This window comes from Alexandromys fortis, unplaced genomic scaffold, assembly GCF_014885135.2.
Source record: "Alexandromys fortis isolate MF-2015 unplaced genomic scaffold, M_Fortis_MF-2015_v1.1 scaffold_101, whole genome shotgun sequence".
NCBI lineage: Eukaryota > Metazoa > Chordata > Mammalia > Rodentia > Cricetidae > Alexandromys > Alexandromys fortis.
Genome location: NW_026067983.1, coordinates 3944747 through 3959439, shown reverse-complemented (window position 1 = coordinate 3959439; position 14693 = coordinate 3944747). Strand labels below are relative to the sequence as shown.

The following is a 14693-nucleotide window of genomic DNA, read 5'->3' as shown; positions in this document are numbered from 1 at the left end:
TATTGTATCTTCAACACCTGAGATTCTCTCTTCCATCTCTTGTATTCTGTTGATGATGCTTGTGTCTGTAGCTCCTATTTCCTTACCTACTAGGTTTTCTATTTTTCCATTTCCTGAATTTCTGGTTTCTGTTTTCTTTATTGGTTCTATTTCCATTTTTATGTCATGAATATTCTCCTCCTCTTCCTTCTCCTCCTCCATCTCCTCCTCCTCCTTTTAACCCCCCCCCTTTCTTGCTTCTTGGTATTCTTTAAAGGATTTACTGATTCCCTATAACTTTTTGTTGTCTTTTCCTAGATTTCTTTATGGAAGATTTTTATTCCCTGTTTAAGGACTTTGATCATTTTCATAGAGTTATTTTAAGGTCATTTTCTTGTGTTTCAGCTTCATTGGAATGTTCAGGTCTTGCTGTTGTAGGGTAACTAGGCTCTGGTGGTGCCAATTGCCCTGTCTGTTGTTGATTGAGTTCTTATACTCGTGTTTAGGCAGTTGGGATTTGGATGATTTGGTCAAGGTACTGATTTCTGAGTTTGTATTTATGGGATGTTTGTTTGGTTCTTTGTTTCATGCTTTTTCTTTGGTTTTCTAGTCTTTGCTGTCTGGATTTCTGGCAGTTGGCATGGCCTCTGGTCTAGTTGGGAGTCACTATTTAGGTTAGGAGTTGGTTCAGCTTGGTCTTTGTTTCAGCAGGAGTTTCTCTTCTTTTTCTTATTTTTAGAAATCACTTACTTGTACTCACTTTTAATAATGATATACCATAAAAAAAACCAGCAGACCAATCATTTTAAAGGAAGATGTTACTTTTGCATGGTGTCTGGCTGTGTAAATTACTGACTAAAGAACATAGTATTCAGCCATGCTTTTTTTTCCTTTTTTAGTCATGTTTCTATAAGTCATTTATTTGTATTTTGTGTACATTGCTATTTTGCTAGCATGTATGTCTGTATGAGGATGTCAGATGTCCTGGAACAGGATTACAGACAGTAGTGAGCTGCCATGTGGGTGCTGGAAATTAAGCCTGGATCCTCTGGAAGAACAGCCAATGCTTTTAACTGCACAACCCTCTCTCCAGTTTCCCAGAGTCTCTGTTGCTCTGAATGGTGTGGACTGTACTGGTTATGACTAGTGTGACTTGCACTTGAGCACCTGAAGTCTGAACAAGCCCATGTGACTTGTGCCTCTTCACTGATGCAGCTTTCACTGGTTTTGGTAGTGTAGTATGCTCTCGAGTGGTAGAAGACCATTGAGGTTAGGGTCAGGGTCCACTAGTGGGGCCAGGGACAAGCTGCATGACATAGGCCTGGGAAAGTGACGTGGAGAATAGAATCCAGGAACAATTTTTGTATTTCTGTACAAACATACTTTAATATGATTGGTTAGTGAATACTTTTAGAATATTTTCACTAAAAAGTAGTGATTACTTTTGGTGGAGTGTATGAATCTATCAGTGATGATTAGAAAAAGAGTTTTAACGAGAGATTCATAGGAATAAATAGAATATTAGTCATTCATATCCACTCATTCAATGAAACCATATAATATTTGTATACTTAAAATTTTGTAGTAGGGGTAATAAATTTTGTCTCTAAACATTCTTAAGTTAGAGTATTTATGCTTACAGTTTTGTTGAAATATTATTTTCATATTCTACAATGGCAAAGTGATTTGTTTGTTTAGTTTTTTAATATTTTAAAATTTGTAATATTATCTGTGAATATGTGTGTATGTGTGTGTGTGTGTATGTGTGGTGTGTGTGTATACTACCTGTGTGTGAGTCCATAAGGAAGCCAGAAGAGGACTTTGGACATCTTGGAGCTGAAATTCCAGGTAGTTTTAACCACCCAATTGGTTAAATTCAGGATCTAGGAACAGAACTTCTGGTTCTCTGGAAGGGCAACTTTTAAATTTTATGGTTCTAGTTAATAATTTAAATAGCATCCTATAGTTTATGCATGAACAATGAGTGGTTATAACAGGTTTCAAAGGCACAGAGCATGATATAAATATCACAGATCAGTTCTTCATCACATGTTAACATTTGTTGAGCATGGATCAATTAGATCATGTGAAGAAAATGTTTTCATGCATTTATGTTTCTTAGAACACTCTTTTGTGTACTATGGCATGTATTTATTTTACCTTCCAAAAACCTTAATATGAAGTAATTATCAAAGTTAGAAATTTTCTGAGAAAACAAAACCCCTATTTCAATATCTGTTCTTAGTCAAGTATGTTTATTTGTGAACTCTGGCATGAATCCTAACAGTTAAGTATTTTCATTCATAGGGACAGATGATAATTACTGAATTGAAGTCAAATTCACATTGACTTCAATGACTACCCTTCCAAAACCTTCTGGAACCCAGAATCCTATTTATAATAAAAGCAACATAAAAAGCAAGTAGCAGTAAGAGAAACAACACAGGTAGTTTATGAATAAACGTTCAAAATAACTATTCTTGGAGAAACCAAATATGATTGCAGTGTCTAAGGAAGACTACAAGAAAAAAACAATGTAAGAAGGGTTTAAGTTATAGGTAAGTGGTTAGAAAGTCTGGAAAATATAAGCAGGAATGATGCTGAATTGTTTGGGACATTATAAGTGCTAATTTAATGAACGGTTTGAAAATTGTGATTGTATTTGGTAAACAGTTTGCACAATGGACTTCAACCAAATAGAGCTGCAGACAGCTGTTAAGCAGACAATTGATGCAGTGCTCAAGAACTAATGAGTTCCTGTGATTGAAGCTGTAACAGAAAACAGGCGGCTAGAGGACTCTCCAAACCCTCTGCACGTGGGTAATGAGACCTGGCTGAGCACAAATGGATAGAGGAGGGAAAGGCATCTGAAACAGTGGAAGATACTTAAAGACCGGAGTTGGATCGAAGGAGAAGGATGTGGTCCAGAATCCAATTCCTTCAACGAGTCTGATTCCTCTAAAGGAATATACAATTCTCTTTTCTCTCTAATTGGTTCTGACATCCTTCTAGTTGCTTCTCAGTGAGGCAGGAAAGCTGCTAAGTTGCAACCTACTGCATAAGCAGCCCTGGGTTTGTGCCAGGTGCTGGGGGCATGTGATGGAGCGGAGCAGAGACCTGCAGACCCAGTTAGCTCAGGATGATACCCTGTGCTGTTGACGTGATAGCGAGGCTTCTTCTGACTGAAGATAGCAGGGAGGGGGTGGTCAGCCTTGATATTATATTAGCTATTTGCAGGCCACATGAATATGCATCAGGGCTACCAACATATTGCTAACCTATGGATTCTACTGCCAGAGAGGATGGGAATAAAAACAAACATGATTGTATATTTTTTCTTTCCTATTGACAGTTACTTAGGTGTTCCGAATTAATATTTGTTAGGAAGACATACTGCTGGGAAATAGAGGCTTCTCTTGTTTAAGTATTAAATAGGGATACAGTTGCATTTTCTCTTTTTGCGTACCTGTTGTTCTCATAGTCATCACCTTGCGATTTTAAGTGTCCCTCCACATACAAACTTCCTATAGAAGCTCTTTGTAGTAATAGCAAACCTAAGCAAAATATGGTGCAGGTCTTCCATGGCTGATATTCAGAATCCTCACACTGCACTGGGTCCAGATTATTGGCTATAAATAAATATTGAGTGATTGATGAAATGGCCTGGAAGATGATTCTTCAGGTCCTGGCTGTATATGAGTCAATCACTTGCCTAAGTGCTACCCACTGATTACCTGTTTGGCATGTTCACATAGATAGGATAGAATCAGGCTTTGCCACTGTCTGCTTTTATTGTGGTCTCTTGTGAGTCACATACTCATTAAAATATGAAGTACATGCTTTTCACTTACTTTAATCGTCATATTTTCAGCCTACAGAGTCTACAGTACTCAGTGAAATGTGTAATCTCCACTTTAGCTCTCTTCTGAATCATTCGGTGTGCTTCTCGAGGCAATGTAGACACTTGTGACAGATTGGATAACACCACTGCACGTGTAAATCCATACTATCAAGGAACATGCATTAATTGCTTTTCTTTGAACCCTAAGCGATAACTCAAATCACTATGACAAGAGAGAATGAGACATGTTATACAGGGTTTTCAAAAGAATGTTTGCAAATCAAAACTTTCAATGTATCCCAGTGTTATGACTGGTAAAATTTAAAGTTCTGTTTGTCATAACTGCTACTTTCTGTAGAGTTCCTCAGAAATGTTTCTCAAAAATGAGATATTTAATCCAAAAATGTTCATGGAGTATTTTTATTCTTATGAGACTAGATCGAGAATGATTCTGATTACATTAAGCCTCTGCTCACTACTGGAGGGAAAGTACTTAAGCATTGCTTGTGACATGACGTTAACAATGAATAATTCAGCTGACTTTGATGTAAAAAAGATATTTAATTTGTGGCTTTTGCCACATCATATAGAAATATGTGTCAAGGAATTCATTTTCAAGCCTCGTTGTCTCTGCATCAAGATCCAGTGGAATGAGACGGCTCTGCAGAAGGCACCACCACATGGCATGTTCTTAACTGTGTAGCAGTGACACACATCTCCCTCATATTCTACTGAAATGTTTGTGGCTTACAGAAGACTATGTGGAGAAATCAGTTTGTCAGGAACTGTTAGGTCATAGGATGGCCAAGCGTAGGACCAGACTCCAAATGATAATAACCCGCATTTCAAAAGCGGCTGTTGGTAATTTGAGCAGTTTATTTTTCTTTGGCATTAGCACAGCCCTGCTAAGGCAGAGTAAATGTCATAAAATGTTTTGTTTTCCAGCAGCCAGGGGCAAATAATTGGCATCTGTTTTCTGTTGTCTCGCTGCAGTTGTGATCTCTGAAACAGAAGTTTGCATGCCTCATCTAATAACTTGTTGATTTAAGACTCTTAAGGGACAGAAAAAGGGGGCTGAGCAAAAAGAAGGAAAAGGAAGCGTTCCAAACATTTGGACTGCTGCAACCTGGATGCATTGTCTCCATACTCCGTCATTCACTATTGGGACTCATCAGTATTTCCAAAAATAGACCAGGTCAAGAAGTACGGAAATTTTGTCTTTTCTTTCTTCTTCTTTTTTATTTTTTTTTATGAAACCTAAAATAACTTCTCTGATACAAAGATGAAGAGGTAGAAGTTCCTTTTGGAAACAACTTTGTTCACCTACTTTTTGACAAGATCCTCACGTGTTTACTATTATAGACAAAGGAGGTACAAGCCTCCAGAGTGTTGAAATTGGGTTTTCCTTGAATTCAAACACTTTTAAAAGCTCAGATAAGTAGGGGATGTGATTATTTGTAGAGCAGGAAAGGCACTTACCACTGTAACTGTAGGAGCCTCTCTGTTTTTAATGTTTAAGAGCAGATAAAATGCCTCTTCCCCTGACTTCAGGCATTCTTCTAGCTGAGGACTAGGCCATTAATAGTCATTAACACTCTTTCAAATGTATTGCCAGAGTGGTAATGAAATCAACACCTTCTAATTTTTATATTGAAGCTCTGCCAAAATGCATTTGGTCTTGTCACTACATAGGGATGTGCTGTAGTACGTGCTTGCTACTTAAGATATCAACATAAACACTGAATAAAAACATAAATCTTTTACAGTGTTGAGACGCGTTGCCATTTTATTGTAAATCAACAGAGATCAATTATTCAAACCTATCTCAGCGCTTGCTAGATGAAGGGCAGGCAGACCAGTGGCAGTGTCAACGCCTAGTCTGAGTTGACTGTTAGTTTCTTTCTTTCAAACAAACTATTAGCTGAAAAGTTATCATTAGAACTCGAGTCAGTGCCATGGACCTTTCCCTAAATGACAAATGGAGGATACTGATTCCCTGTACCTGTGTTGTCTTCATTTGGCCAGGGAAGCTTTTATTTAGAATTTGGTTTGTTTCTAAGTGGTGTGATGGGTACGTGGATATTAGGTGTATTGGATTAGCAGAGGGTAGTTGTTTTGCTGTGGAATCTAACATTCAAGGGGCAGGAAGAAAATTCATTTATATTCAATAAACCCTAAATATTTTTATCTAAGTGATATAATCCAGAATTATAGGAGCAGTAAGACAGAGATAAGAGCACCCGACTCAATTTATTCTGCTCCTGCAGAGAGATCGGTGATGATTTTGGCAGAAAGAATGCTGATAGAAAGCAATGAGCCTTGGGATAGGAAGAAAACCGGTGAACTGATAGCTAGAACATGCATTTTTGAGGAAGCCCTTCTCAGCAGATGCAGAGCATCTGGTAAAGGTCTCAAATCACCTGTTTGCTGTATTCTGAACGTGTTCAATGCAAGCTAAGAATTTTTATAGCTTCTTCACAACTGAGATGGGAAACAACACCCACTCCATGTCCTTCCTCAAAAGTTTGCAGCCACGCTCATATGTTTGATATCTTTAGAATTTATTAATGTTGGAACCAAGAGTGATTGGATTTTAAAAACAATATTTAGAGTCTATACTAAAATGAGCAAATACTATTCCAGGGCCATGCAAATAATCATAAAATGAATAGCTAACACCATGACATAGCAATGATGTTTCAGAATCTCAAAAATTTTTATAATTAATGTCTTCTCAAAGTAGTAATGTTCTATCTCTTGTAATTTTTGTTTGAAGGCCTCAAATTTTTGGTAACTCAAGTTCATATGGTAAAATATCTTCCATCTTTAGGCTAACCCTTGACAAAGACAGTTTTTCTCCGTCTCAATTCCCACGTTTTCTATATGGAGTTGATAAAGGAACTTTGGTCTTGATAGTAAAAAAAGTGGGTAGCACTGGGGAAATACTTTGGCAAAATATCTTTCAAACTTGGCAGTAAACAAAATCAAGCAGGAAATGCAGACAAAAGTAACAGAAATCTCTGTATTTTGAAATTCTTTACTGTTAGTTAAATTGCAATTGATCTTCTGGGGTCTACAGACAATCCCCCAGCTCTTCTCACTCTTGATGTAGAGTGCTTCTTTCTTTCTAATTGCCTAAGCCATGAATTCTCTACGTGCTCACAGAATCTCTGTTAACTTGGGGGAGGAGAACTCTGTCTTTGACACGCCCACGAGCATTGCTGTGCTAATGAAACAGTAAGGATTTGCATAAAGGTGTCTTTTGTAGGGTATTTCTACATGAAAACTGAGCATACTGTCAAGGAAACTTCAGCGCTGCTCAGCTCTGTGCAGAGGAGCACATAAACAATCACTAGGACATAGATCCATACAATTAAAAAAACATTGCTTTATGGACATATCTAAAACTCCATGACTACCGAAACTGTACTTTAACTTCATGATCATATTTCCCTTGGAAATTTGGCTGATCATAATAGAGGGAAAAGATTAATTTTAAGGATATATTTAAAAAACATAGTTGTTTTTTTCTTTATTTCAGTGAGTTTTCTTTGAAAGCATTAAATGTTAATGCACATGTAAACACATTCCTTGCACACTTGAAAATGATAATATATTTACACAAGTAAGTACACCGTAGATATTTTTTTTAATATAGCACAACTACCAAGATTATCCTGGCATGTGTTTATTTAAGGGTTTTATAATGCTTCCAGGACTACACAGCTAGTTAACAAAGACCCAAAATGAAATATGGCATTACTGACTTCTTTCTGTAGCTATTTACCTGAATAATAACTCAGCACTATTTTGAAATACCCAATATTCTTTAAAACTTATCTCATTAAATGTTTTGAATGCAATTCTCTTACACAGTCATTCATACCACAATAAAAACACAAGTAGGCTTAGGACAACTACCCAGGAAAATATGTATCTAAACCCAATCAATTGTATCTGATATTTTAAGATTTGCTGAATTTTAAGATCATTTAATTTTTAAAACTCCAAATCAGTCTCCTAGATGAATTTTTAAATTCATTTTTGAGTTTTGTCATTTAGTTATTTTTAAATACAATGTTGCTGAGTAGTGATGGTGCATGCCTTTAATCCCAGCACTTGGGAGGCAGAGATGGACAGACTCTGAAGCTACAGAGAAACCCTGTCTCGAAAAGTCAAATAAAAAAATAAATAATAAAAAAAACCTAAGCAGATTTTTTTTCTGAATTTCTAATATAATTCAGAATTTAATGGAAATAAAGCATGCTATAGGATATCTTGGAGATATCTGTCAATTTTTGTTTCAAAACAAAATGAAAAATTTCACATTATGAGTAGCTATTAATTCTGTAAGACCTAATTATTAAAGTGCTTACTGCCTAAGTATGAGGACCTCAGAATCCCCAGTACCCATGTAGAAAGTCTGATGTGGTGGTGGGTGCCAGTAGATCTGGAGTCAGGGAGGCAGATGTAGGGAGATCCTGGAGTCCTGGAGGGCCTAGGTGAATCAGTTATCTTTAGTTTCAGTGAGAGACAGAGACCCTTTCCTAAAATCAGGGGGAAAGTGATTAAGGAAGACAAAGTTGACCAATAATCTCCACATGCACCCAACACACACACACACACACACACACACACACACACACACGAGCACAAATACAACTTAAAAATATAGAAGACTAGATATTCTATTCATTTTTAAATGCTCTTTAATCATCTCACTTAAGCAAGTACAACAGTAAGTCAGGAACTGGAGGAAGAAAGTATTCGTCGCACGTAAATCTGCGCAAAGACTTATCTAGAACCTATTAAAGACCAAGCTCAATGATAACAGTAAATACTCAAAAAAAAAAAAAAAACTCAAAGAAAAGATGTTAGAATGTCCATAAAGCGTGCTAAAAGTGCTTAATAATGTCAGGGAAAACAGCCAAAGAAAAGAAAATTAAAACCATCTTGCAAAATACCGGCAATTTATGACCCTTTATTTTCTTGAAAATTTAGTAAGTATGCCGAGAAACCTACAGCTGCCGTGTCTGCTGAGAACACACCGTATTACAAGCCCCTACTTTAAAAGATGATGTGTTTGGGTGTTATTTAAAGGAATTTATTTTTGAAACCTTTGGCAAATGTTGATGAGTTCTTATGAGAGCATTAAGCAGATTCAATGCGTTTTAGGAAGTTCTCCCCGGTCAGCATGTAGGACAGTGGAAGGACTTTTTCAAGAAGGGTGCCAACACCGCTGGAAGGAGCAGGTAGAGTTGGGAGAGAAGAGGGAAGATTTGATCAGTGTTTCACACGTCACTTTCATCCACCACAGATACTTCTAATGGAAAATAATGCTGCAGATGCGACAAGTCTGCCTTGAGGGACTCAGAAAAGACCCAGAATCTCATGGGTCTCTCCATTTTAGAAAAGCATTTAATTGTTAATAGAAATTTGCTAGTCAGATTTTAGGGTGTAACTTTTATTTGGAAACAAGTCATAGCATAAAAGTCAAATATTTTGTATTATGATATTAGTATTGTGTCACATCTTTTCAAATCTTACTTGTTGCAAAACATAAATTTTGGGAAACTGTAATGAATCATTGTATACTGTTTTTAAGAAAAAGCAGAATACTATTACTATTATTCCACTAAGAAAGACTTTTTAGTAGAATCTTCTCAGTGTTGCAGAAATATATACCTTTTTATTAAACATTACTTTTACCCAACTTCAAAATCTTTCATTAGAGAGGTTGCACAATAATACATAGTTTTTCATATTTTCTTTAAGCGTGATGGTTTAGTGTTTCTTTCAGTTTAATAATGTTCTTTAATCCTTCACATAATTTCAGGATTTATGAGCCTGAAGAACCACACTTTGCTCCTTAATAACTAAAACAGATTCCATACTCTTGAGACTAAAAGTATTACAAAGTGAATCAATTGCTCTATAAGTAGGGATGTTTATTCTTCATAGGAAATCCAGTGTTTTAATTTAGCTATTCCTTTGCCAGTTATAAAGTTGACATCCGTAATATGTTTACGCTCTGACATTCTATTTTTCAGTATGTATGCTTCAGTTTACACAATTCCTCTGTGCCAGTGTTAGAAAACTCAAATCTTATCCTGGGGAGAATTTTTGTGAACTTGACACAAGCTAGGGTCATTGGAAGAGGTAACCTCAGCTGAGAAAATGTTTCCATCGGATTAGTATTAAATAGTAGAGGGCTTGCATTAGTGACGGTTGGTTGGTTTGTTTTTGAGACAGTCATGCTTTCTAGTCCAGGCTAGACTGGAATTTATAATCCTCCTGCTTCAGTCTTTTTTTTATTTTATTATTTATTTATTTATTTATTTATTAAAGATTTCTGTCTCTTCCCCACCGTCGCCTCCACTTTCCCTCCCCCTCCCCTAATCAAGTCCCCCTCCCTCGTCAGCCCAAAGAGCCATCAGGGTTCCCTGCCCTGTGGGAAGTCCAAGGACCTCCCACCTCCATCCAGGTCTAGTAAGGTGAGCATCCAAACTGCCTAGGCTCCCACTAATCCATTATGTTCAGTAGGATCAAAAACCCTTTGCCATTGTTCTTGTGTTCTCAGTAGTCCTCATTGTCCGCTATGTTCAGCGAGACCGGTTTTAACCCAGGCTTTTTCAGACCCGGGCCAGCTGGCCTTGGTGAGTTCCTGATAGAACATCCCCATTGTCTCAGTGTGTGGGTTCATCCCTCGCGGTCCTGAGTTCCTTGCTCATGCTCTCTCTCCTTGTGCTCCTGATTTGGACCTTGAGATTTCAGTCCGGTGCTCCAATGTGGGTCTCTGTTTGTCTCTTGTCTCTTTTCATCGCCTGATGAAGGTTAATATTCAGGAGGATGCCTAAATGTTTTTCTTTGGGTTCTCCTTCTTTTTTGTTGTTGTTGTTTGTTTGTTTGTTTTTTTTCTAGTGTTTTAATGTTCAAAATCCTAGAAACCAGAGGGGTGATGGGAAGCAGCAAAGGCTCCAGAGAGAGGAGGGAGAAGCAGTAAAACTCCAAGTTTCAGTGGAAAGTTCAATCTCCCAGAAAATGCTGTTTCAGCCAGTATTCTTACATTGGCATCTGGACATCTCGGTTTGGGGTGATTATAGGTCTAGGTGTGGATTTCTTACTTTGTCTTTTTTTGTATGGCTGTTTCTTGATTTCTGTTTAGTCTCTGGTCTTCTGGTCTATGTGGCCTGTGGTTGAACAAGGGTTCTCCACCTGAGTTGGAGCTAGCTTTCTGGTGGCTGGCCTGGTCTCTGGTTGAGCACGAGGTTTCTCTGTCAGTGTTTGGAGCTGGAACATGGTGACAATGAGGGACAGGCAGATGAGGAATAAGGTGAGGGGTGCACAGTGAGAGTGGGGAAGTCCACAGTCAGACCGTCAATCTAATTGGACTTTTTGTGGCCAGAATGGCCTCTGGTTGAACAGGGGTCTCCATCTGAGTTGGTTGTTAGGACACAAGGCACAAACTGGCATGTTTTCTCTGCATATCATTTTAACTATAACCATTTTCTGGCACAGAGAAAACTAACAAGTGCTTTTTTGTTGTTCCTGTTGTCTTTGTTTGTTTGTTGCTGTTTTTTACATATCCTTTCAGTGATATATAATGGATAATTTATTCATACGAAACTATGAGTAATTGAATACCTGGAAAGTATCAGAGGCCATTGGGCTTGGGACTAGTCCAAAACCTTAGTCTAGAACTTGACCTAGACCTAGATTCTGGTCTTGTCTGAGATTTGAACCTAGGTGGTTCTTTTTCCCTTGGAGTCCATGGAGGAGGAAAGCTGCTTATTGGCTTGTTCCTCATGGCTTGTTCAACTTGCTTTCTAATAGAACCCAGGACTACCAGTCCAGAAATGGTACCACCCATAATGGACTGGGTCCTCATTCATAAATCAGTAATTAAAAAATTCCATACAGGCTTGCCTACAGCTGAATGTCATGGAGGCATTGTCTCTATTGCAACTCACCCTCTCTGAGGGTGAGACTCTAGCTTCTGTCACATTGACACAAAACTAGCCAGTACAGCAGACCACTTGTCAATCTGACACTCAAAAACATTCCTTTTCAACTAGAACCTTTCCTTTCTCTTTTAGCTTCAAGATGACACACTAATATTACTATTACAGTATAAAGCATAGCTCATTTTAAAAGTCCCATAGTTTTCAAATCCAAATACATTTAAACTCCAGTCTCTTTAAAATATCCAATTTCTTTAAAAAAAAATCCCAAATACCTTTTCAAACTTCACAATCTTTCAGTTGTGGGCTTGTGTAAAAATCCAAATGAAATGAATAAGGGAGCAACCAGAGCACAGGCACCAACTGAAGAAAGCAAAAACTTCAAGAGTATAAATAACTTAATATCCAATGTCTGAGATTCACCTACAATCTTCTGGGTTGCTCCAAAGGGTTTGGGGCACCTCTTTGGCTCTGCCCTCTGCAGCATACACAAATTATTTTCTAAGCTTAGGCAGACTCCACTCCAAGCCTGCTTCCATTCTTGGTGATCATCCCGTGCTATTGGTATCTCCAAAGTACTGGGGACTTTTGCAAGTGGGCTACATTTTCTTCAGTAGCCTGTGCCTTTCTGTTCCTCCTTCAAGCCTTCCCATATATGCCACCTTATTCTCTTTCAAATTTATGTTCTCTTTTTCCCTAATTGTTATTGCATACATATATGTTCTTATATATAAATATATATTCCTGAACATAACATTTGAGTCCATAGAATGTTACTTGTAGGTGTGTTTTGAGGGCTGTTTGGTACTGGTCAACCAATTGGTGTGCTCTTCCTGAGTAGGAACACCTCAACCACTCCCAGCTTTACTCAGTGTCCTGTAGTTCTTTGTGTAGGTTTGAGGCTTTCCGCTGCTCAGTTTGGCATGCTCATTGGTGTCCTCTCATCAAGGTAATTGTCTTTATAGTAGTTGGAAGCCAGCATAAGAAACCACAATCAATCAAAATGCAGAGTTGTGAATTCCAGTGCCAATGATACACCTGCAAAATATTCCACCACTTAAACCTCAGGGAACATGGTGGAAGAGAAAATGAAAAGATTGTAGGAGCCAGAGGACCAGTAAGTTTGCTGTGAGATTATGCTTCCTAGTAACATCAGAAGCTGTGCTTATGAAGTTCCACCAATACACACTGATCTTATGTTCCATGATATAGTTCTACCAATACACAGTGATCTTATGTTCCATGATACAGTTCCGTCAATACACAGGAATCCTGTGTTCCACGTTACAGCTGGCAAAATTCATTGTGTTGCTTTGTGTCCTGCTTCCTTCTGTGTTTTCAATGTGACCTGCATGACTGTCCTATGTAAAGATTCTGCACTTGATTGAATGTTCAGTGTTTTCTCTGATTCATAATAAAGTATAAGATGTAGTCACCAATGACATTTTATCGGCCTTCTAAGAACTCCCAGAAAATTATTGAGAACTTAATTAAATCTACCAGACTTAGACTTATGCTTGATATTGCTCTATGGATAAAGAGTAGTTACTGGCCTGGTCATATATTTTTTTTTCTATTTCAAGTCATGCTTTTTGTTATTCTTCTGTTTCCTTGCTTTCTCAAGTGCCATGGGTCTGGGGAGAGGTTTACAAGGACTAGTGACTTTCAGTTAGTTACCAAATAAGATACACATTTGGGTTTTAAAGTCAGTGACTTTGAAATCTGAATTTTATTCTGAACAAAGAAAAAGAAAAACCAGAGAAGATATGATATGGAACACTTTTACCTTAGACTTGATTATTTGTGAGAAATTAAAATTTCAAAGCTTATATTTAATTAAAAACAACAACAAGCAGTTTTCAGTTTCCCTGTTGCTACTAGGGGAGACCTAATAAAAGCAGGACTCACGGGCTTGATACCTCAGTGTGTAATAAATTTCCTCTTATAGTCAATAAATAGAATAAATTACTGGACAATGTAAATATACCCATCGCCCAGGTCCGAAATCTCATACTGAGTCCTGTTAATTTATGCATCAGGGTTGGCCATGTCTATTTTTGCTCCTGAGTTCCCCAGGAACTCTTCGATTTGAACCCTTTTGTCTGTGGAAAAGTACTGTTTCTTCTCCAGTCCCTGCCATTTCCAGTGAGGGTCACTGTATTTATTCAGTGCCAATAAGTAAGTAATAAATTCTTACATGTTGCATAGGATCTTCACTATTGTTTTACAAATTAACTAACTGAAACTAAATGGTGATAATGTGTTATTATAGTTAAGGTTAATAATGTACTCATTACCTCCAGAGGATACAGCCGCAGACACATTATTTTAAAGGCCTATTTTGTTGAACTAACAGAAAACGAGGAGAATGCCTCTGTGCATTGTGAATGAGTATTGGCATGGGACTTTGAGTCAGGCAGAGCTGCCGCAAGTCCTTTACGTAATCTCCATTCAGCCACAATGCAAGATTCAACATTGTGCTTGATCGTTGGATTGTTATAGGCTATTTTAGCTACAATCTACTGGCTTACAGCTTAGTACTATCCAGTGGCGTTGTTCATAAGAGATATGGACATATAAAAGATTGTTTATTATAACAGATAAACTCATTTCACAAGAAAGCAGTAATGAAAGGTGACCAGTATAGAGGTCAATGTTGACAACAGGTGGGATCTAGAAGTGCTGGAGACATGACTCGGACACATCTAGGAGACATTACCTAGATTAAGTTAACTGAGATTAGAGACCAGTCTTAAGTGTGGGTGACTGCATTCCACGAGCTAGGATCTCTGACTACAGACAGCCAGAATGAGCCAGGTACCAGCGTTCCTCTCTGCTGTCACTGCAGATGCAATGGAACTCTATGGTCCATGTTGCTGTGATCATGCCTTTGCCATGGCGGCCTCTACTCT

The 14693-nt window shown here is 37.8% G+C and overlaps 1 long non-coding RNA gene and 1 other non-coding gene across 2 annotated transcripts in view; one reads left to right on the top strand and one right to left on the bottom strand.

The window, feature by feature from the left end:
- The window catches only part of LOC126511523 (uncharacterized), a 172043-nt gene that overhangs the window by 130725 nt on the left and 26625 nt on the right, over positions 1 to 14693 (top strand). The gene's annotated exons all lie outside the window — the stretch shown is intronic.
- LOC126511543 (small nucleolar RNA SNORA15) lies at positions 728 to 860 on the bottom strand. The gene has a single exon (XR_007594718.1). It is a non-coding gene; the product is annotated as a small nucleolar RNA SNORA15 (small nucleolar RNA).